Source organism: Sturnus vulgaris, chromosome 9, assembly GCF_052056855.1.
Source record: "Sturnus vulgaris isolate bStuVul1 chromosome 9, bStuVul1.hap1, whole genome shotgun sequence".
NCBI classification, from domain to species: domain Eukaryota; kingdom Metazoa; phylum Chordata; class Aves; order Passeriformes; family Sturnidae; genus Sturnus; species Sturnus vulgaris.
The window spans coordinates 15,823-36,253 of record NC_142251.1 but is presented as its reverse complement, the minus strand read 5'-3'; the positions used below and the strand labels follow the sequence as shown (position 1 = coordinate 36,253).

Below are 20,431 nucleotides of genomic sequence, written 5' to 3'. Positions count from 1 at the left end.
GGGCCGGGGGTGAGCATGGGGCGGGCCCGGGGCGGACATCGGGAGCGGTTCTCGGGCAGCCCCGGGAGCGGTTCCGGGGGCGGGACACGATGGCGGAGTGCCCGGTGCTGGAGCGGTCCGTGTTGGAGCCGGGCAGCGGCCGGGCCGAGGAGCAGCAGAGCGGGAGCGGCGGGCGGGCGCGCGAGGCCCCCCCTATCCCCGGTGTTCCTGTGCGCGGGCTGCCGCGGCCCGGGCGTGACACCTCGAGCCGGGCGGGCAGTGCCATGGAGGGCGGCTGCATCCTGCGACCCCGGCGCGTCCCCGCGGTCAATGCCGCCATCCCTCCCTCCCGCTGCAGGTGCGGCTGCCAGCGTCGCCGTGCACACAGAGCACAAGGTCTCTGAGCTCCTCGGCGAGTGCAGAAGGTGAGGGCCGGTCCTGGCTGAGCACAGTCCCGGGGCAGCCGGGGCTTCCCGGGGAAGGCGCTGAGGACAAGCCCAGTAAAGGGTCCAGCCAGAGTGCTTGTGTGCCCCCGTGAGGCCCTGGAACACATTCCGCATATGGGGTAAGGCAGAGGGATTTCTCACAAGGACATGTCCTGATAGACAAGGGGAATGGCTTTAGGATGAAGGTAAACAGGTTTAGATTAAATATCAGGAAGCAGTTATTCCTCGGCAGGGTGGAGAGGCCCTGGCACAGGGTGCCCAGAGAAGCTGTGGCTGCTCCTGGATCCCTGGAAGTGTGCAAGGCCAGGCTGGTCACTGGGGCTTGGAGCAATGTGGGATAGTGGAAGGTGTCCCTGCCCAGGGCAGGGGGTGGCACTGAATGAGCTTGAAGGTGCCTTCCACAGTTTAGTGATTCTGAAGGTCTTGCCGAGGTCCATCAGCCTGAGGAGCTGTTGCAAATTCAGGCTGAAAGATGAGCGCTCATAATTTACACTGTGTAAAGCAAGAATGAATGCTCAAAAGAATTCTAATGCCTGATATTTTTTTTAGAAAAGGCATGGGGAGGGGTGCTTCCTTTAATTTTCTTCTGAATAAATGTTATTTCTTACTTACAGCTTGGTAGAAACCTTATTCTGCTCTGGCTGCTCGAGGACACTTGGCAGGATCTACAGGTGTACCTCAAGGCATCTCGACTAGAACAGAGATGTGTTCTGTTTCAGTGTTGACTCTGTTGAAAGGTAAATGCAGACTGTTTATGGGTCAGGCTGCTTCCCATGGTGGCAATAAAGGGTCAAAGCAGTGACGGAACCGCTTCTGCTGTGTGTCCAGTACTTGCACTAGGAAAACTGGGAGCACTGGCAGGGACACTGGAAGAACTGTGAGGGAAATGGGAACATTGGAAGGCACGCTGGGAGGAAACTAGGGTCACAGGGAGGACACTGGGACTCCTGGGAGTGATCCTGCCATTGAGAAGGACACAAAAATATGAAAGTTATCCCAGTGTTGCAGGACACTCCAGAAACCATGAAGACACGGAACAGGGCCCCTGGGGCCATCCAGGACCACTCCAAGGGCAAGCAGAGTTCTAGGTGGTGCCAGCTTTGGTCTGGGAGAAATCCTGCGTCAGTTGGAATTTTAGCAGGCAGAAGCCCAGTTCCTGGAACAGGGACCTATACGCAAACTGTGGTCCTTTTCCCTGTAAAACAAAATTGACCCTCCCAGTTTCCTGATGTCAGTTTGGAGGAGGCAGTTGGCACTCAAACAGCAGGCTAGGTTTGTAAAGGGTGGCAGGATCCTGATACATCACTCTGTGCTCGATTGCTCCTGCCTAGATCCATCTCTCAGTGCTCAATTGCTCCTGCGTTCATCCCATAATTGGCGTTCGATTGCTAATGCCTGCCGATCGATTAGCTCGGCGATCGATCACTAATCCCTGCCGATCGATTAGATCGGCAATCGAGTGACCGTGCCTGCCGATGGATCAGGTCGGTGATCGATTAGATGGGTGATCGATTGCGGATGCCTGCCGATTAATTAGATCGGAGCTCGATTGATCGCGCCTGCCGATCGATTAGATCGGCGATCAATTCGTAATACCTGCCGATTGATTCGATCGTTGCTCGATTGATCACGCCTGCTGATCGATTAGAAATGCCTGCCGATGGATTGCGAATGCCTGGCGATCGATTAGCTCGGCGATCGATTGATCGCGTCTGTCGATCGATTAGTTCGGTGATCGATTGCTGATGCCTGCCGAACGATTAGATCGGCGATCGATTTCCAATGCCTGCCGATCGATTAGATCGGCGGTCGATTGCCAATGCCTGCCGATCGATTAGATCGGCGGTCGATTGCCAATGCCTGCCGATCGATTGCTAATGCACACTATTTGCACACTCCTTGCACACCCTTTGCACTCATACAGAGGCAGGAGGTTTCTCAGTTCTGGTCGGGGTTTTTTGGGGCGTTCATTCAGGGGGATTTCCTCAAGGATTGGGACACTCCTTGATTCCATCCCTTGCCTGTCTCCCAAGCGCCACCTGCTCAGCTCCATGAAGGCGGCCGGACGGAGGCTTCACCCCTCCAGCGTCGCTCCTGGGGCTCCGTCCCGAGCGGGAGAGGCGCCGGCAGCTGCCCGCGCACATCCCGCTACCCCGGCGCACAGCCCTGCGCGTCCGCCCCGGCCCGCCGGGAGTTGTAGTCCCGGGCTGCGAGCCACGGGGAGCTGCAGTCCCGCGAGGAGAGCGAACGGGTCCTTCGCCCCTGTGAGGGGCGGGACCTTTCCCAGCATCGCCCCTCCCGAATGCCGGCTTTGTAAACGTCAAGGTAAAACGTCGTTTCAGACATCTGCTGAGAGTTTCCCATGGAAAGTACACCTATTCGATATGCCTGCGAGTAGCAGAAACTAGTCAGTTCCAAGACGGCCAAGCGGATAGGTCAGATTTGCTGCGGAATACCGCTCTCAAGTCCGGACGCCGCACCACGATGATTTCCACTTACACTCTATGACTGAAAGTGAGCTTGCATGGTGACTTGCCTGCCAGATGAAAGGCAAAGGGCTACAAGACACATCTACACAGCACTGTACTTAATACTGAGAAAAGCCAGCCCCCGGCACCACCCCTAACCCTGACTCCAGCCCCCGGCACCACCTCTAACCATCACACTCCCCCAGAACCACCCCTAACCCTAACCCAATATCCCGGCACCACCCCCTAACCCTGACACGAAGGGTGACCCTTTTCCCTGTGAAGCAAAACTCACCGTCCCACTTTCCTGATACCAGTTTGGAGGAGGCGTTTGTCACTCCAAAGGCAGCCGGGCTTCTAAGTGGTGGCAGCTTGGGTCTGACAGAAATCTTGATCTGTTCGGAATTTTAGCAGGCAGAAGCACAGTCCCTGGAACATGGACCGTGACACAGTGACCTATTTCCCTGCGAAAGAAAAACCACCCTCCCAGTTTCCTGATGGCAGTTTGGAGCAGGCAGCTGGCACTCAAACAGCACCTGGGTTTCTAAGTGGTGGCAGGTTGGGTCTGGAAGATTTCCTGCATTATTAGGAAAAAAATAATTTTAAGTTGAGGGAAAACATTTTCTTTTCCATAATTGTCTGTGTTTAAATTGAGGGGAATCTCCTTCCCTGCAATTTTAATGGTATCAATTGAAGAAAACCCTGCTTTTTCCATGATGTCAGGGATATCAGCTGATAGGGAATCCCCATTTTCCATTTTTTTCCAGTTCAAATGGAAAAGGAGAACCTTGACAATGCTCTTTTATGGGTTTGAATTGAGGGTAACTCCTGTATTTTCATCATCCTACAGTTTAAATTGGGGGGGGGAAGCCCAGTTGTGCTTCCTTTTTAAGGATATATATTATATACTATATATTTTATATAGATTTGTTACTTATATTTGTTCATATTATATGTTTATACAAATATATTTATAGTCTTATTTTGACGTCATTTTATTTTGATGTCATTTCCCCTGCCTGACTTCTGTGCAGCTCCTAGCTGGAAAAAACTGGGAAAACTTAGGGGGATAGAGGTGAAATTTTTAGCTGAATATTTCGAAAATTTCTAATTATACTGAAATTATTTCTGATAGCCTAGTGAGAAGAACACAAACTCACAGCCATTCAGGGCTGAAAGTCCCCTGCAGCAAGAGCTCAGCAGACACCCACAGAGCCAAGTCCAGCATCTGAAAGAAAGAGAGAAGAAAAAGGTGATTTCTTTTGTTTCAAAGTTATTTCAAGTCCTCAAACCCAAACCAACTCTCGATTTTAGTTAGGTGGATCGTGAGCAGTGGGCACGGGTCGTGTCATTCATGAGGATGTGAGTGACGTTTCCTGGAGGCAGAGCAGCTGATTTCAAAAGTTCACTTCCTGCCTCGTGCCTGATCTGCACGGGAGAAAACCTCTTCCATGAAGGCATTTTTCTCCATCTAATCCCCTTTGCCCAGTGTAAGAGTCGGTCCGGAGTTCCCTCATACACCTCATGACCATTGCGAGGATAGAGGCTATCCCGAGGACCCCCCACCCACTCACTTCTGGACAGGAGTTCTGGCCTGGTCCAGGTGGCTGCTGGCCAAGGGACTGTTTGCTGGTGCGCTCTGCTTGCCGTGCTGCTATGGTACAATGCCTTCGAACAGGTACTGCACCTACAGCTGCTTCTCGGAGCACCACTGCATGTTCTGTCTGGAGCACCTCACAATGGCCCATAAATCTCCACACCTCTTGGCCAGACGCCACTCGCTTTGGAAAAGGACTGTAAGAAAGCGACCCTCTGGAGAAGCCTTTGAGATCTCCCCACAGAAGACGTGTCTATTGGCAGGGACCACGAGGACACCGGAGTCTACTGGCTGGAACCACGAGAACCCCGGTATCTATTGGACCAGACCACGAGGACATCCATCTCGTCTGTCGGTAGCTATTCCCTATCTCCCTCTTTCTCTCTCTCTCTTTACTTTATTTTCTTTAACCCTCCCTCTATCACAAAACTGAGTTGTTGGCACTCAATAAAAGTGCATTTCTGCTTGTGCTGAGCACGCTTCCTCACTTTCCCCGTTCTGGGTTCTGGCTCCAGTCCAGTCTGAGTCTTCCCCTATTTTCCATGGTAAGAGACAGGAAATTGTCCTGGTCAAGGTGTAAGCCCTTAAACTGCACATTGATCTGGGGTCTGTGACTGGGATTCCAGCAGAAAACACAATATGTGTATCCAAAAACAAGGATAAAATGATTCTTTCTGCTTTTAGTGGGACCAGGGCTTATTTTGTCCTGGAATGACAAAGAACTCCCTCAGACCCTCCTCAAAAAGCCAAAGCGCAGCAGGGGAGAGAGGGAGGGAGGGAGGGCACCTCTGCTTCACCTGCTGGGGACAGCACAGGTCCAGCTGCTCCCAAGGACTGGGAATGTGTCTGGAGCCAAAAGCACCTTCCCATGCTGGAGGGACTTTTCTAAAGCACCACCTCTGGGAAGCAGAGGGCTATGGAAGAAATTGAGTGGGAATTTACAATAATAGTCATCATGTTATTGGGAAAGAGCAACAACGGAAACAACAGTAATTCCAAGGGAGCAGGAGGGATGCTGAGCTTTAAACAAGGTTTGAGTGAGGCAGCATCTCCTGGGAGTTCTAAAGCACAGCTCCAGGTCTGGGATTACAGGAGCAGTTCAAACTCCTACTGTCCAATCCCTGAATTTGCCTCCTGCCAGCACTCAGCACCTCGGTCATGTTTGGGTGCAAGTGCTCCAGTGCTGCTGCCTCGAGGGATTGAGAATATGGGCATTAAACCCCGTCCCACAGGGGTTTCCCTGGCTCTGAGCTCTGGCACCCCTGGCATTTCAATGAAATCAGTTCCCATCACTTTGAAGATACACTGAATAAACTCAGGGCACGTAAATAAACCTTTCTCCATAAGGACATCCCCAGGGAATACAGTTATTCCTATGCCTGGTCACACAAACCAGCAGCCAGGTTTTGGGGAGAGACTCTGGGGAGAGCGCGCAGCCATCCCTGCAGCCATCGCAGTCATAAGCAAACAGCTGCGTGTCGCTGGGACTGCACGGGAGTTGGACTTGCTCTGCTTGCCCTGTGCCTTAGGGGCCCTCCCCGCTCCTCCGCCACCTCCCCTCTCCCCACCAAGTCACCGCTGCTCCCTGGTCCAGGCTGCGATCGCAGAGCTCGCCTTTGCCACCCGGAGCCACTCCCGGGCAGCCTGCAGGCTACGCCCCACCCCGCCCCCTGTCCCGAATGCCGATGGGGCGCTCCGGTGAGAGCTCTGCGGGGGCCTTTTAGCCGGGACCTGGGCACGAGAGAGGGTCGGAGAAGGGGAGAGGGGTCTCGGAAGCGGGACCCAGCGCGACCACGGACTCTTTGAGCAGCCCTGGCTCCGCCCGGCTGGGCGCCCCGCGCTACCATGGGCTGCAGCCTCGCAGCTTCCAAGCCCCTCCAATCCCGGCCCGCCTTTCTCCGCCCTGTCCAATCAGAGCCGCCATTTCAATCCGGGCACGGCCCCGCCAAGCTCGGCCCGCTCAATCGCGGCCCCGCTCCCGCTCTTCACCTCAGACGCTGTTTCGGGAGACGGCAGAGCCGTGCCGCTGGTGGGGGAGCCTCAGCAGGTGCTGTTGAAGCCGAGGAAGGGCGGGCGGGAGCCCCCCCGTTCAAGTCGCGCCCCGGAGTTCTGCCAGGGAAACTGGGAGACGGCGGGAAGCGGGCGGAATCGCGGGAGCGGGGCTTGAGGGGACTGTAGGGGCTGGAGCCGAGCACGGCGGGAACGGGCGGGCTGTGATTGGCGGGCCGGCGCTGCCTCGGCCTGTGATTGGCTGGCCTGGCCGGCCCTGGGGCATAAATAGCGTGCGCTGGGAGGTGTGCGGCCAATAGTGCGGCGGCGAGCGACGAGGGACGGTGGAGAGCAGCGGCGGCAGAGGCTGCAGGTGCGCGATCTGAGGAGCGCCTCAGCGCCAGGACGGGACCCGCGCGGCTGCCGATCCGGGGAGCGCTGGTGAGCACGGATGCGGCTACCGAGGCTGGCAGTGTCCTGGGGCAGCGGGGCCGGCGGTGCTCCGTTCTTTGTGCCCTGTGCGGCTCGGGCGGCCTGTGGGGGGCCTGGAGCAATGCAGGGGGACCGGCTGCTACTACTGAGGGCAGATTATGTGGTTTAAAATACCGGGAATAAAGGTGACTTTTTGCGGTTTTCTTATTTTATTTTGCTTTTATTTGTAATAATCACGATTTTTTTCTTTAATAGACTGCTTCATTATTTTGCTATTTTTATTGCGTTCCTAGTAAGTTTTTTTTACTGCCTACCTGATATTAATTTGTTAAAGGTTATAGGGATAGGGCTGAAACACGGGCAGCCTTGGGGAGGTGAGGGAGCCTTTAGGAGAGTGCTGGGCTAAGGCCCGAGGGAGTGGGGGGAGAAGGTAAGTGTTAGGCATCAGGCCTCAAGAGTCCCCAGAATTAGGATCCTGTGGGGGCGGATAGGACAGCTCCTAGAAATACTGAATTAATGACGGTAACCGATTTCTGGCCTTATCAACAGCTCCGGGCTGCAGTGAGAAGCAGGATCAGCTTTTAGCTGCTGGCAGTGAGAAGCTGAGGAGTTGGAGCTGAGGAAGCAGAGCTGGAGAAATATGGTAGGGCTTGAGGACATAACTGCTTTGGGGATGTGTTAAGGAATATAGAGACAGGATGGGATATGTGTGGCTGGAGATAAAATCATTAAGGGATGGGATAGGGAGTCTAGAGATGTTAGTGGAGTAAGTATTCTCACATCGTGACTGGAATACGGGTTTAGGAGTTCACCTGAAAACACACAGAGATAGAACGAAAAAAAAGATACTTCCGTGGAAGGCAGAAACACCGTTAAATGGCACGACAGAGGCAACGTGGATACAGAAGCAAAGCAGAAGAGCTGGCAGTTCAATAAAGCTTGTGGGTTGAGAAAGAGCTGAAATCACTTGGGGTGGGACACAAGCTGCCAGTGGAGTAGACGCTGTTGGGCTGCCATCAAGATGATGGGGTTGGTGTGCTGAAATCAATGCAGCCCGGGGCTATTGGTGGAGCGGCGGGGTCGTGTGCCGGAGCATGGAACGGACACGTAGGGCTGAAAAAGGGGGGACTGTAGGATTGCTTGCGCCTGAAATCCCTTCCCTGCCGGCATATTGCCCGGGCGTGTGATAGCTGTGGTAGGGCTGGAACTGGCAGTGAGTGTGTGTGTGTGTGTCAGGGAAATGGCAAGTGGGGCTGGGATTGTGAGTGAAAAGGGGCAAGAAAGTGTGGAGCCGAGAAAGGGACCGTGCGCCCAGAGGTGAAACCACTGTGTGGCTGGGGTGGGGGACGGCAGGGCTGGAGGTGAAATCACAGTGGGACTGGGATATGGACTGGGCTGGGCTTGGAGGCTCTAGGGCAGCAGCTGAATTGTTGCAGAGCTGGAACCAAGACAGACATGCGGCCCTTTGAAGCAGGAGAAGATTGCGCTGGCAGAGATGGAGAAAGGCTCAGCTGGAGGTGGAAGAGCAGCAGTGGCAGTTCAATAAAGCTTGTGGCTTGAGAAAGAGCTGAAATCACTTGGGGTGGGACACAAGCTGCCAGTGGAGTAGACGCTGTTGGGCTGCCATCAAGATGATGGGGTTGGTGTGCTGAAATCAATGCAGCCCGGGGCTATTGGTGGAGCGGCGGGGTCGTGTGCCGGAGCATGGAACGGACACGTAGGGCTGAAAAAGGGGGGACTGTAGGATTGCTTGCGCCTGAAATCCCTTCCCTGCCGGCATATTGCCCGGGCGTGTGATAGCTGTGGTAGGGCTGGAACTGGCAGTGAGTGTGTGTGTGTGTGTGTGTCAGGGAAATGGCAAGTGGGGCTGGGATTGTGAGTGAAAAGGGGCAAGAAAGTGTGGAGCTGAGAAAGGGACCGTGCGCCCAGAGGTGAAACCAGTGTGTGGCTGGGGTGGGGGACGGCAGGGCTGGAGGTGAAATCACAGTGGGACTGGGATATGGACTGGGCTGGGCTTGGAGGCTCTAGGGCAGCAGCTGAATTGTTGCAGAGCTGGAACCAAGACAGACATGCGGCCCTTTGAAGCAGGAGAAGATTGCGCTGGCAGAGATGGAGAAAGGCTCAGCTGGAGGTGGAAGAGCAGCAGTGGCAGTTCAATAAAGCTTGTGGGTTGAGAAAGAGCTGAAATCACTTGGGGTGGGACACAAGCTGCCAGTGGAGTAGACGCTGTTGCGCTGCCATCAAGATGATGGGGTTGGTGTGCTGAAATCAATGCAGCCCGGGGCTATTGGTGGAGCGGCGGGGTCGTGTGCCGGAGCATGGAACGGACACGTAGGGCTGAAAAAGGGGGGACTGTAGGATTGCTTGCGCCTGAAATCCCTTCCCTGCCGGCATATTGCCCGGGCGTGTGATAGCTGTGGTAGGGCTGGAACTGGCAGTGAGTGTGTGTGTGTGTGTGTGTCAGGGAAATGGCAAGTGGGGCTGGGATTGTGAGTGAAAAGGGGCAAGAAAGTGTGGAGCCGAGAAAGGGACCGTGCGCCCAGAGGTGAAACCACTGTGTGGCTGGGGTGGGGGACGGCAGGGCTGGAGGTGAAATCACAGTGGGACTGGGATATGGACTGGGCTGGGCTTGGAGGCTCTAGGGCAGCAGCTGAATTGTTGCAGAGCTGGAACCAAGACAGACATGCGGCCCTTTGAAGCAGGAGAAGATTGCGCTGGCAGAGATGGAGAAAGGCTCAGCTGGAGGTGGAAGAGCAGCAGTGGCAGTTCAATAAAGCTTGTGGGTTGAGAAAGAGCTGAAATCACTTGGGGTGGGACACAAGCTGCCAGTGGAGTAGACGCTGTTGGGCTGCCATCAAGATGATGGGGTTGGTGTGCTGAAATCAATGCAGCCCGGGGCTATTGGTGGAGCGGCGGGGTCGTGTGCCGGAGCATGGAACGGACACGTAGGGCTGAAAAAGGGGGGACTGTAGGATTGCTTGCGCCTGAAATCCCTTCCCTGCCGGCATATTGCCCGGGCGTGTGATAGCTGTGGTAGGGCTGGAACTGGCAGTGAGTGTGTGTGTGTGTGTGTGTCAGGGAAATGGCAAGTGGGGCTGGGATTGTGAGTGAAAAGGGGCAAGAAAGTGTGGAGCCGAGAAAGGGACCGTGCGCCCAGAGGTGAAACCAGTGTGTGGCTGGGGTGGGGGACGGCAGGGCTGGAGGTGAAATCACAGTGGGACTGGGATATGGACTGGGCTGGGCTTGGAGGCTCTAGGGCAGCAGCTGAATTGTTGCAGAGCTGGAACCAAGACAGACATGCGGCCCTTTGAAGCAGGAGAAGATTGCGCTGGCAGAGATGGAGAAAGGCTCAGCTGGAGGTGGAAGAGCAGCAGTGGCAGTTCAATAAAGCTTGTGGGTTGAGAAAGAGCTGAAATCACTTGGGGTGGGACACAAGCTGCCAGTGGAGTAGACGCTGTTGGGCTGCCATCAAGATGATGGGGTTGGTGTGCTGAAATCAATGCAGCCCGGGGCTATTGGTGGAGCGGCGGGGTCGTGTGCCGGAGCATGGAACGGACACGTAGGGCTGAAAAAGGGGGGACTGTAGGATTGCTTGCGCCTGAAATCCCTTCCCTGCCGGCATATTGCCCGGGCGTGTGATAGCTGTGGTAGGGCTGGAACTGGCAGTGAGTGTGTGTGTGTGTGTGTGTCAGGGAAATGGCAAGTGGGGCTGGGATTGTGAGTGAAAAGGGGCAAGAAAGTGTGGAGCCGAGAAAGGGACCGTGCGCCCAGAGGTGAAACCACTGTGTGGCTGGGGTGGGGGACGGCAGGGCTGGAGGTGAAATCACAGTGGGACTGGGATATGGACTGGGCTGGGCTTGGAGGCTCTAGGGCAGCAGCTGAATTGTTGCAGAGCTGGAACCAAGACAGACATGCGGCCCTTTGAAGCAGGAGAAGATTGCGCTGGCAGAGATGGAGAAAGGCTCAGCTGGAGGTGGAAGAGCAGCAGTGGCAGTTCAATAAAGCTTGTGGGTTGAGAAAGAGCTGAAATCACTTGGGGTGGGACACAAGCTGCCAGTGGAGTAGACGCTGTTGGGCTGCCATCAAGATGATGGGGTTGGTGTGCTGAAATCAATGCAGCCCGGGGCTATTGGTGGAGCGGCGGGATCGTGTGCCGGAGCATGGAACGGACACGTAGGGCTGAAAAAGGGGGGACTGTAGGATTGCTTGCGCCTGAAATCCCTTCCCTGCCGGCATATTGCCCGGGCGTGTGATAGCTGTGGTAGGGCTGGAACTGGCAGTGAGTGTGTGTGTGTGTGTGTGTCAGGGAAATGGCAAGTGGGGCTGGGATTGTGAGTGAAAAGGGGCAAGAAAGTGTGGAGCCGAGAAAGGGACCGTGCGCCCAGAGGTGAAACCACTGTGTGGCTGGGGTGGGGGACGGCAGGGCTGGAGGTGAAATCACAGTGGGACTGGGATATGGACTGGGCTGGGCTTGGAGGCTCTAGGGCAGCAGCTGAATTGTTGCAGAGCTGGAACCAAGACAGACATGCGGCCCTTTGAAGCAGGAGAAGATTGCGCTGGCAGAGATGGAGAAAGGCTCAGCTGGAGGTGGAAGAGCAGCAGTGGCAGTTCAATAAAGCTTGTGGGTTGAGAAAGAGCTGAAATCACTTGGGGTGGGACACAAGCTGCCAGTGGAGTAGACGCTGTTGCGCTGCCATCAAGATGATGGGGTTGGTGTGCTGAAATCAATGCAGCCCGGGGCTATTGGTGGAGCGGCGGGGTCGTGTGCCGGAGCATGGAACGGACACGTAGGGCTGAAAAAGGGGGGACTGTAGGATTGCTTGCGCCTGAAATCCCTTCCCTGCCGGCATATTGCCCGGGCGTGTGATAGCTGTGGTAGGGCTGGAACTGGCAGTGAGTGTGTGTGTGTGTGTGTGTCAGGGAAATGGCAAGTGGGGCTGGGATTGTGAGTGAAAAGGGGCAAGAAAGTGTGGAGCCGAGAAAGGGACCGTGCGCCCAGAGGTGAAACCACTGTGTGGCTGGGGTGGGGGACGGCAGGGCTGGAGGTGAAATCACAGTGGGACTGGGATATGGACTGGGCTGGGCTTGGAGGCTCTAGGGCAGCAGCTGAATTGTTGCAGAGCTGGAACCAAGACAGACATGCGGCCCTTTGAAGCAGGAGAAGATTGCGCTGGCAGAGATGGAGAAAGGCTCAGCTGGAGGTGGAAGAGCAGCAGTGGCAGTTCAATAAAGCTTGTGGGTTGAGAAAGAGCTGAAATCACTTGGGGTGGGACACAAGCTGCCAGTGGAGTAGACGCTGTTGCGCTGCCATCAAGATGATGGGGTTGGTGTGCTGAAATCAATGCAGCCCGGGGCTATTGGTGGAGCGGCGGGATCGTGTGCCGGAGCATGGAACGGACACGTAGGGCTGAAAAAGGGGGGACTGTAGGATTGCTTGCGCCTGAAATCCCTTCCCTGCCGGCATATTGCCCGGGCGTGTGATAGCTGTGGTAGGGCTGGAACTGGCAGTGAGTGTGTGTGTGTCAGGGAAATGGCAAGTGGGGCTGGGATTGTGAGTGAAAAGGGGCAAGAAAGTGTGGAGCCGAGAAAGGGACCGTGCGCCCAGAGGTGAAACCACTGTGTGGCTGGGGTGGGGGACGGCAGGGCTGGAGGTGAAATCACAGTGGGACTGGGATATGGACTGGGCTGGGCTTGGAGGCTCTAGGGCAGCAGCTGAATTGTTGCAGAGCTGGAACCAAGACAGACATGCGGCCCTTTGAAGCAGGAGAAGATTGCGCTGGCAGAGATGGAGAAAGGCTCAGCTGGAGGTGGAAGAGCAGCAGTGGCAGTTCAATAAAGCTTGTGGGTTGAGAAAGAGCTGAAATCACTTGGGGTGGGACACAAGCTGCCAGTGGAGTAGACGCTGTTGCGCTGCCATCAAGATGATGGGGTTGGTGTGCTGAAATCAATGCAGCCCGGGGCTATTGGTGGAGCGGCGGGGTCGTGTGCCGGAGCATGGAACGGACACGTAGGGCTGAAAAAGGGGGGACTGTAGGATTGCTTGCGCCTGAAATCCCTTCCCTGCCGGCATATTGCCCGGGCGTGTGATAGCTGTGGTAGGGCTGGAACTGGCAGTGAGTGTGTGTGTGTGTGTGTGTCAGGGAAATGGCAAGTGGGGCTGGGATTGTGAGTGAAAAGGGGCAAGAAAGTGTGGAGCCGAGAAAGGGACCGTGCGCCCAGAGGTGAAACCACTGTGTGGCTGGGGTGGGGGACGGCAGGGCTGGAGGTGAAATCACAGTGGGACTGGGATATGGACTGGGCTGGGCTTGGAGGCTCTAGGGCAGCAGCTGAATTGTTGCAGAGCTGGAACCAAGACAGACATGCGGCCCTTTGAAGCAGGAGAAGATTGCGCTGGCAGAGATGGAGAAAGGCTCAGCTGGAGGTGGAAGAGCAGCAGTGGCAGTTCAATAAAGCTTGTGGCTTGAGAAAGAGCTGAAATCACTTGGGGTGGGACACAAGCTGCCAGTGGAGTAGACGCTGTTGCGCTGCCATCAAGATGATGGGGTTGGTGTGCTGAAATCAATGCAGCCCGGGGCTATTGGTGGAGCGGCGGGGTCGTGTGCCGGAGCATGGAACGGACACGTAGGGCTGAAAAAGGGGGGACTGTAGGATTGCTTGCGCCTGAAATCCCTTCCCTGCCGGCATATTGCCCGGGCGTGTGATAGCTGTGGTAGGGCTGGAACTGGCAGTGAGTGTGTGTGTGGTCAGGGAAATGGCAAGTGGGGCTGGGATTGTGAGTGAAAAGGGGCAAGAAAGTGTGGAGCCGAGAAAGGGACCGTGCGCCCAGAGGTGAAACCACTGTGTGGCTGGGGTGGGGGACGGCAGGGCTGGAGGTGAAATCACAGTGGGACTGGGATATGGACTGGGCTGGGCTTGGAGGCTCTAGGGCAGCAGCTGAATTGTTGCAGAGCTGGAACCAAGACAGACATGCGGCCCTTTGAAGCAGGAGAAGATTGCGCTGGCAGAGATGGAGAAAGGCTCAGCTGGAGGTGGAAGAGCAGCAGTGGCAGTTCAATAAAGCTTGTGGCTTGAGAAAGAGCTGAAATCACTTGGGGTGGGACACAAGCTGCCAGTGGAGTAGACGCTGTTGCGCTGCCATCAAGATGATGGGGTTGGTGTGCTGAAATCAATGCAGCCCGGGGCTATTGGTGGAGCGGCGGGGTCGTGTGCCGGAGCATGGAACGGACACGTAGGGCTGAAAAAGGGGGGACTGTAGGATTGCTTGCGCCTGAAATCCCTTCCCTGCCGGCATATTGCCCGGGCGTGTGATAGCTGTGGTAGGGCTGGAACTGGCAGTGAGTGTGTGTGTGTGTGTGTCAGGGAAATGGCAAGTGGGGCTGGGATTGTGAGTGAAAAGGGGCAAGAAAGTGTGGAGCCGAGAAAGGGACCGTGCGCCCAGAGGTGAAACCACTGTGTGGCTGGGGTGGGGGACGGCAGGGCTGGAGGTGAAATCACAGTGGGACTGGGATATGGACTGGGCTGGGCTTGGAGGCTCTAGGGCAGCAGCTGAATTGTTGCAGAGCTGGAACCAAGACAGACATGCGGCCCTTTGAAGCAGGAGAAGATTGCGCTGGCAGAGATGGAGAAAGGCTCAGCTGGAGGTGGAAGAGCAGCAGTGGCAGTTCAATAAAGCTTGTGGGTTGAGAAAGAGCTGAAATCACTTGGGGTGGGACACAAGCTGCCAGTGGAGTAGACGCTGTTGCGCTGCCATCAAGATGATGGGGTTGGTGTGCTGAAATCAATGCAGCCCGGGGCTATTGGTGGAGCGGCGGGGTCGTGTGCCGGAGCATGGAACGGACACGTAGGGCTGAAAAAGGGGGGACTGTAGGATTGCTTGCGCCTGAAATCCCTTCCCTGCCGGCATATTGCCCGGGCGTGTGATAGCTGTGGTAGGGCTGGAACTGGCAGTGAGTGTGTGTGTGGTCAGGGAAATGGCAAGTGGGGCTGGGATTGTGAGTGAAAAGGGGCAAGAAAATGTGGAGCCGAGAAAGGGACCGTGCGCCCAGAGGTGAAACCACTGTGTGGCTGGGGTGGGGGACGGCAGGGCTGGAGGTGAAATCACAGTGGGACTGGGATATGGACTGGGCTGGGCTTGGAGGCTCTAGGGCAGCAGCTGAATTGTTGCAGAGCTGGAACCAAGACAGACATGCGGCCCTTTGAAGCAGGAGAAGATTGCGCTGGCAGAGATGGAGAAAGGCTCAGCTGGAGGTGGAAGAGCAGCAGTGGCAGTTCAATAAAGCTTGTGGGTTGAGAAAGAGCTGAAATCACTTGGGGTGGGACACAAGCTGCCAGTGGAGTAGACGCTGTTGCGCTGCCATCAAGATGATGGGGTTGGTGTGCTGAAATCAATGCAGCCCGGGGCTATTGGTGGAGCGGCGGGGTCGTGTGCCGGAGCATGGAACGGACACGTAGGGCTGAAAAAGGGGGGACTGTAGGATTGCTTGCGCCTGAAATCCCTTCCCTGCCGGCATATTGCCCGGGCGTGTGATAGCTGTGGTAGGGCTGGAACTGGCAGTGAGTGTGTGTGTGGTCAGGGAAATGGCAAGTGGGGCTGGGATTGTGAGTGAAAAGGGGCAAGAAAATGTGGAGCCGAGAAAGGGACCGTGCGCCCAGAGGTGAAACCACTGTGTGGCTGGGGTGGGGGACGGCAGGGCTGGAGGTGAAATCACAGTGGGACTGGGATATGGACTGGGCTGGGCTTGGAGGCTCTAGGGCAGCAGCTGAATTGTTGCAGAGCTGGAACCAAGACAGACATGCGGCCCTTTGAAGCAGGAGAAGATTGCGCTGGCAGAGATGGAGAAAGGCTCAGCTGGAGGTGGAAGAGCAGCAGTGGCAGTTCAATAAAGCTTGTGGGTTGAGAAAGAGCTGAAATCACTTGGGGTGGGACACAAGCTGCCAGTGGAGTAGACGCTGTTGCGCTGCCATCAAGATGATGGGGTTGGTGTGCTGAAATCAATGCAGCCCGGGGCTATTGGTGGAGCGGCGGGGTCGTGTGCCGGAGCATGGAACGGACACGTAGGGCTGAAAAAGGGGGGACTGTAGGATTGCTTGCGCCTGAAATCCCTTCCCTGCCGGCATATTGCCCGGGCGTGTGATAGCTGTGGTAGGGCTGGAACTGGCAGTGAGTGTGTGTGTGTGTGTGTCAGGGAAATGGCAAGTGGGGCTGGGATTGTGAGTGAAAAGGGGCAAGAAAGTGTGGAGCCGAGAAAGGGACCGTGCGCCCAGAGGTGAAACCACTGTGTGGCTGGGGTGGGGGACGGCAGGGCTGGAGGTGAAATCACAGTGGGACTGGGATATGGACTGGGCTGGGCTTGGAGGCTCTAGGGCAGCAGCTGAATTGTTGCAGAGCTGGAACCAAGACAGACATGCGGCCCTTTGAAGCAGGAGAAGATTGCGCTGGCAGAGATGGAGAAAGGCTCAGCTGGAGGTGGAAGAGCAGCAGTGGCAGTTCAATAAAGCTTGTGGGTTGAGAAAGAGCTGAAATCACTTGGGGTGGGACACAAGCTGCCAGTGGAGTAGACGCTGTTGCGCTGCCATCAAGATGATGGGGTTGGTGTGCTGAAATCAATGCAGCCCGGGGCTATTGGTGGAGCGGCGGGGTCGTGTGCCGGAGCATGGAACGGACACGTAGGGCTGAAAAAGGGGGGACTGTAGGATTGCTTGCGCCTGAAATCCCTTCCCTGCCGGCATATTGCCCGGGCGTGTGATAGCTGTGGTAGGGCTGGAACTGGCAGTGAGTGTGTGTGTGGTCAGGGAAATGGCAAGTGGGGCTGGGATTGTGAGTGAAAAGGGGCAAGAAAATGTGGAGCCGAGAAAGGGACCGTGCGCCCAGAGGTGAAACCAGTGTGTGGCTGGGGTGGGGGACGGCAGGGCTGGAGGTGAAATCACAGTGGGACTGGGATATGGACTGGGCTGGGCTTGGAGGCTCTAGGGCAGCAGCTGAATTGTTGCAGAGCTGGAACCAAGACAGACATGCGGCCCTTTGAAGCAGGAGAAGATTGCGCTGGCAGAGATGGAGAAAGGCTCAGCTGGAGGTGGAAGAGCAGCAGTGGCAGTTCAATAAAGCTTGTGGGTTGAGAAAGAGCTGAAATCACTTGGGGTGGGACACAAGCTGCCAGTGGAGTAGACGCTGTTGCGCTGCCATCAAGATGATGGGGTTGGTGTGCTGAAATCAATGCAGCCCGGGGCTATTGGTGGAGCGGCGGGGTCGTGTGCCGGAGCATGGAACGGACACGTAGGGCTGAAAAAGGGGGGACTGTAGGATTGCTTGCGCCTGAAATCCCTTCCCTGCCGGCATATTGCCCGGGCGTGTGATAGCTGTGGTAGGGCTGGAACTGGCAGTGAGTGTGTGTGTGTGTGTGTCAGGGAAATGGCAAGTGGGGCTGGGATTGTGAGTGAAAAGGGGCAAGAAAGTGTGGAGCCGAGAAAGGGACCGTGCGCCCAGAGGTGAAACCACTGTGTGGCTGGGGTGGGGGACGGCAGGGCTGGAGGTGAAATCACAGTGGGACTGGGATATGGACTGGGCTGGGCTTGGAGGCTCTAGGGCAGCAGCTGAATTGTTGCAGAGCTGGAACCAAGACAGACATGCGGCCCTTTGAAGCAGGAGAAGATTGCGCTGGCAGAGATGGAGAAAGGCTCAGCTGGAGGTGGAAGAGCAGCAGTGGCAGTTCAATAAAGCTTGTGGGTTGAGAAAGAGCTGAAATCACTTGGGGTGGGACACAAGCTGCCAGTGGAGTAGACGCTGTTGCGCTGCCATCAAGATGATGGGGTTGGTGTGCTGAAATCAATGCAGCCCGGGGCTATTGGTGGAGCGGCGGGGTCGTGTGCCGGAGCATGGAACGGACACGTAGGGCTGAAAAAGGGGGGACTGTAGGATTGCTTGCGCCTGAAATCCCTTCCCTGCCGGCATATTGCCCGGGCGTGTGATAGCTGTGGTAGGGCTGGAACTGGCAGTGAGTGTGTGTGTGGTCAGGGAAATGGCAAGTGGGGCTGGGATTGTGAGTGAAAAGGGGCAAGAAAGTGTGGAGCTGAGAAAGGGACCGTGCGCCCAGAGGTGAAACCACTGTGTGGCTGGGGTGGGGGACGGCAGGGCTGGAGGTGAAATCACAGTGGGACTGGGATATGGACTGGGCTGGGCTTGGAGGCTCTAGGGCAGCAGCTGAATTGTTGCAGAGCTGGAACCAAGACAGACATGCGGCCCTTTGAAGCAGGAGAAGATTGCGCTGGCAGAGATGGAGAAAGGCTCAGCTGGAGGTGGAAGAGCAGCAGTGGCAGTTCAATAAAGCTTGTGGGTTGAGAAAGAGCTGAAATCACTTGGGGTGGGACACAAGCTGCCAGTGGAGTAGACGCTGTTGGGCTGCCATCAAGATGATGGGGTTGGTGTGCTGAAATCAATGCAGCCCGGGGCTATTGGTGGAGCGGCGGGGTCGTGTGCCGGAGCATGGAACGGACACGTAGGGCTGAAAAAGGGGGGACTGTAGGATTGCTTGCGCCTGAAATCCCTTCCCTGCCGGCATATTGCCCGGGCGTGTGATAGCTGTGGTAGGGCTGGAACTGGCAGTGAGTGTGTGTGTGGTCAGGGAAATGGCAAGTGGGGCTGGGATTGTGAGTGAAAAGGGGCAAGAAAGTGTGGAGCCGAGAAAGGGACCGTGCGCCCAGAGGTGAAACCACTGTGTGGCTGGGGTGGGGGACGGCAGGGCTGGAGGTGAAATCACAGTGGGACTGGGATATGGACTGGGCTGGGCTTGGAGGCTCTAGGGCAGCAGCTGAATTGTTGCAGAGCTGGAACCAAGACAGACATGCGGCCCTTTGAAGCAGGAGAAGATTGCGCTGGCAGAGATGGAGAAAGGCTCAGCTGGAGGTGGAAGAGCAGCAGTGGCAGTTCAATAAAGCTTGTGGCTTGAGAAAGAGCTGAAATCACTTGGGGTGGGACACAAGCTGCCAGTGGAGTAGACGCTGTTGCGCTGCCATCAAGATGATGGGGTTGGTGTGCTGAAATCAATGCAGCCCGGGGCTATTGGTGGAGCGGCGGGGTCGTGTGCCGGAGCATGGAACGGACACGTAGGGCTGAAAAAGGGGGGACTGTAGGATTGCTTGCGCCTGAAATCCCTTCCCTGTCGGCATATTGCCCGGGCGTGTGATAGCTGTGGTAGGGCTGGAACTGGCAGTGAGTGTGTGTGTGGTCAGGGAAATGGCAAGTGGGGCTGGGATTGTGAGTGAAAAGGGGCAAGAAAGTGTGGAGCCGAGAAAGGGACCGTGCGCCCAGAGGTGAAACCACTGTGTGGCTGGGGTGGGGGACGGCAGGGCTGGAGGTGAAATCACAGTGGGACTGGGATATGGACTGGGCTGGGCTTGGAGGCTCTAGGGCAGCAGCTGAATTGTTGCAGAGCTGGAACCAAGACAGACATGCGGCCCTTTGAAGCAGGAGAAGATTGCGCTGGCAGAGATGGAGAAAGGCTCAGCTGGAGGTGGAAGAGCAGCAGTGGCAGTTCAATAAAGCTTGTGGCTTGAGAAAGAGCTGAAATCACTTGGGGTGGGACACAAGCTGCCAGTGGAGTAGATGCTGTTGGGCTGCCATCAAGATGATGGGGTTGGTGTGCTGAAATCAATGCAGCCCGGGGCTATTGGTGGAGCGGCGGGGTCGTGTGCCGGAGCATGGAACGGACACGTAGGGCTGAAAAAGGGGGGACTGTAGGATTGCTTGCGCCTGAAATCCCTTCCCTGCCGGCATATTGCCCGGGCGTGTGATAGCTGTGGTAGGGCTGGAACTGGCAGTGAGTGTGTGTGTGGTCAGGGAAATGGCAAGTGGGGCTGGGATTGTGAGTGAAAAGGGGCAAGAAAGTGTGGAGCCGAGAAAGGGACCGTGCGCCCAGAGGTGAAACCACTGTGTGGCTGGGGTGGGGGACGGCAGGGCTGGAGGTGAAATCACAGTGGGACTGGGATATGGACTGGGCTGGGCTTGGAGGCTCTAGGGCAGCAGCTGAATTGTTGCAGAGCTGGAACCAAGACAGACATGCGGCCCTTTGAAGCAGGAGAAGATTGCGCTGGCAGAGATGGAGAAAGGCTCAGCTGGAGGTGGAAGAGCAGCAGTGGCAGTTCAATAAAGCTTGTGGGTTGAGAAAGAGCTGAAATCACTTGGGGTGGGACACAAGCTGCCAGTGGAGTAGACGCTGTTGCGCTGCCATCAAGATGATGGGGTTGGTGTGCTGAAATCAATGCAGCCCGGGGCTATTGGTGGAGCGGCGGGGTCGTGTGCCGGAGCATGGAACGGACACGTAGGGCTGAAAAAGGGGGGACTGTAGGATTGCTTGCGCCTGAAATCCCTTCCCTGCCGGCATATTGCCCGGGCGTGTGATAGCTGTGGTAGGGCTGGAACTGGCAGTGAGTGTGTGTGTGTGTGTGTCAGGGAAATGGCAAGTGGGGCTGGGATTGTGAGTGAAAAGGGGCAAGAAAGTGTGGAGCCGAGAAAGGGACCGTGCGCC

At 56.2% G+C, this 20,431-nt stretch overlaps 3 long non-coding RNA genes across 3 annotated transcripts in view; 2 read left to right on the top strand and 1 right to left on the bottom strand.

Annotated features, from left to right (window-relative positions):
* The first annotated feature begins 15 nt into the window (after window positions 1–15).
* LOC148222746 (uncharacterized) lies at window positions 16–4,977 on the top strand. The gene is made up of 3 exons (XR_015805281.1): window positions 16–404; window positions 1,040–4,145; window positions 4,572–4,977. It is a non-coding gene; the product is annotated as an uncharacterized LOC148222746 (long non-coding RNA).
* On the bottom strand, window positions 2,762–6,671 carry LOC106855408 (uncharacterized). Its single transcript, XR_015805285.1, has 4 exons — window positions 6,480–6,671; window positions 4,054–4,121; window positions 3,189–3,357; window positions 2,762–2,961 (listed from the first exon to the last, which is right to left on the bottom strand). It is a non-coding gene; the product is annotated as an uncharacterized LOC106855408 (long non-coding RNA).
* Window positions 6,651–20,431, top strand: part of LOC148222745 (uncharacterized) — a 21,443-nt gene continuing 7,662 nt past the window's right edge. The window contains exons 1-2 of the long non-coding RNA XR_015805287.1: window positions 6,651–6,920; window positions 7,461–7,554. This is a non-coding gene — a long non-coding RNA (uncharacterized LOC148222745). The remainder of the gene's footprint in view (window positions 6,921–7,460; window positions 7,555–20,431) is intronic.